The sequence below is a fragment of the Chiloscyllium plagiosum genome, chromosome 13 (assembly GCF_004010195.1).
Source record: "Chiloscyllium plagiosum isolate BGI_BamShark_2017 chromosome 13, ASM401019v2, whole genome shotgun sequence".
Taxonomy (NCBI): domain Eukaryota; kingdom Metazoa; phylum Chordata; class Chondrichthyes; order Orectolobiformes; family Hemiscylliidae; genus Chiloscyllium; species Chiloscyllium plagiosum.
The window spans coordinates 82,296,051-82,298,854 of record NC_057722.1 but is presented as its reverse complement, the minus strand read 5'-3'; the positions used below and the strand labels follow the sequence as shown (position 1 = coordinate 82,298,854).

Sequence of the window (2,804 nt, the reverse complement as noted above, 5' to 3'; positions counted from 1 at the left end):
TGTACCCCCCCCCCCCGGGCTGGTATGTACCCCCCCCGGGCTGGTATGTACCCCCCGGGTGGTAGTGTCTGACCGGGGCCGGTGCTGTAAGTCCCACGGGTTCAGGGAGATACAGCCTTTCCCCGCACCTTCCCCGCCGTGAACGAGCGAAGTGAAGCGGCCGGTCACGGTTTGATCTGCCTGCGGGCGGCTGCTGCCCCTCGGCCCCCCGGGGCCTGGAGCCTCACCCCCCGGAGCCAGCCGGGCTGACAGAGACCAACTCTTCGCGGCAGCCACTGGCTACGCGAGCGGCCGTGCTGACCGCGGCCTACACAGGCCGGGCCCGGAGTGAGGTAAACCCCGGGGGAACGGGAGGGGGAAGGGGGTCTCACACACACAGCACCGCCCTCAGGACCCCCAGGCCGCGGGGGAGGGAGGGAGGCCGGGCCGCGGGCCGCACATCCGCACTAACATTTTTTGGTTTGGTTTTTTTTTGGAAGGGGGAAATTTGATCGTCGCCGCCCTCACGGTGCCGCTGAAAGTTAGTGAGTAAAACAGCGCGGGTTTGTGGAGTGTGTGAGGGAGGCCCGTGCTCTCACCTGCGATAGGGTTAGCCTGGACAGCCCGGCCGCCCCTTCCCGCGGCACACTGAGACTATAGCACGCCCGCACCGCTCCTTATATACTCCAGTTACGTCAGCATGGCACCGCCCACCATCTCCCATTGGCCTGTGTGGGGGGGCGGTGAGGCGCGGCTGGTATCCCGGATGGAGCTGGCCGGTGCCTGGGACAAAGGTGAGGGGAAGGGGTTCCAGGTTGGAAGCAATGACTGTGGTGGGGCAGGAGCATGCGCAGAAGATGGGTCCGCTAGGGGTAGTTGGGCTTGTGGATCTTGGGGAGCAGGTGAAACCAGGCAGTGCAGGGCTGGGGGACCATGAGGTTGGGCGTGATGAAGTTACGACCCAGTGTGGGAGATGGTAGCCTGATAGTCCATGGTGAGATTGTGGTCAAGGGGGAGATAGGATGTGGTGTTAGAGAGCTGGTCATAGAGATATGCAGCACGGAAACAGACCCTTCAGTCCGACTTGTCCATGCCGACCAGCTATCCCAACCCACTCTAGTCCCACCTGCCAGCACCTGGCCCATATCCCTTGATACCCTTCCTATTCATGTACTCAGCCAGATGCCTTTTAATTGTTGCAAGTGTACCAGCCTCCACCACTTCCTGGCACATATCCCACAATGATGGCTTGTGGGCTCTCAGTTTTTGCAATTTTTCCTGCTCGGGTGCTGCCTGACCTGCTGTGCTTTTCCATCACCATTCTAATCTTGACTCACTTCCTCTGGCAGCTCATTCCATGCATGTACTACCCTCTGCGTGAAAAAGGTGATTGCCTGGTTTTCAGCCTCTGCAACACAGAGGTCCATCCTCCTGACTACCACTGCCCCATTCTGTCCGCCTTGGTCCAGGTACTTCCCACCTACACTCAGGACACAAACCACTCCCTCCACTCAGACCCCTTGGCAAAATGGTGGCCCACAAACCCACCAACACACTAAAACAGCAGCTAATGAACTTGAAAGACCCCATACAGACAACAAGCAAAACCAATGTCATTTACAAAATACCATGCAAGGACTGTAACAAATACTACATTGGACAAACAGGCAGAAAACTAGACACCAGGATACATGAACACCAACTAGCCACAAAAAGACATGACCCTCTCTCACTAGTATCCTTACTTGCGGATAAGGGAGGACACCACTTCGACTGGGAGAACACATCCAACCTAGGGCAAGCCAAACAAAGACACACATGAGAATTCCTAGAAGCATAGCATTCCAACCGGAACTCCATCAACAACCACATCGAGTTAGACCCCATCTACCACCCCCTGAGAAAAGGAACAGAAAGTGGCTTCACCACAGGAAGTAATATCACCACAGGAAAAGACATCACCAACCCAAAGAAACCCAAACATATAAATAGAAAGCAGGAATTATCAGCAGTGAAGATGAGGCCCACTGAAAATGTTATCTAATAGGGTGATGAAATGTCTGGAAATGAACCTTCCAACTCAGCGAGCAAACCTACATCCAAAACTCCCATGCCTTTTAAACGTTGCAATTCTACCAGCCTCCACCACCTCCTCTGGCAGCTCATTCCATACATGCACCACCGTCTGTGTGAAAATGTTGCCCCTTAGGTCCCTTTTATATCTATTCCCTCTCACCCTAAACCTATGCCTTCTAGTTCTGGACTCCCCATCATAGGGAAAAGACCTTGTCTATTTATCCTATCTATGCCCCTCATGATTTTACAAATCTATAGGTTTATAAGGTCACCCCTCAGCCTCCGACGCTCCAGGGAAAACAGCCCCAGCCTGTTCAACCTCTCCCTACAGCTCAAGATAAGCTGCAGAGCTGGGCTGAGAGGTGGCAAATGGAGTTTAATGCAGACAAGTGTGAGGTGATTCACTTTGGTCGGAGTAACCGGAATGCAAAGTACTGGGCTGATGGTAAGATTGCTGTGGTTCTGTTCGCCGAACTGGAATTTTTTGTTGCAAACGTTTCGTCCCCTGTCTAGGTGACATCCTCAGTGCTTGGGAGCCTCCTGTAAAGCACTTCTATAAGACCATAAGACCATAAGACATAGGAGTGGAAGTAAGGCCATTCGGCCCATCGAGTCCACTCCGCCATTCAATCATGGCTGATGCGCATTTCAGCTCCACTTACCAGCGTTCTCCCCGTAACCCTTAATTCCTCTAGACAACAAGAATCTATCAATCTCGGCCTTCAACTGGACTTCATTGAGTTGTAGAA

General features: G+C 53.7%; 1 protein-coding gene across 4 annotated transcripts in view; it reads left to right on the top strand.

Moving 5' to 3' along the window:
* LOC122556248 (EEF1A lysine methyltransferase 3-like) overlaps positions 1-2,804 on the top strand; it is a 53,655-nt gene that overhangs the window by 15,230 nt on the left and 35,621 nt on the right. Inside the window, exon 1 of one of the 4 annotated variants that reach the window (XM_043702868.1) lies at positions 680-773. The exons of 2 other annotated variants lie outside the window; for them this stretch is intronic. The gene's annotated coding sequence lies outside the window, so the exon portion shown is untranslated. Of the gene's footprint in view, positions 1-679; positions 774-2,804 lie in introns of those variants that run through there. One more of the 4 variants, XM_043702873.1, reaches the window with a different exon arrangement.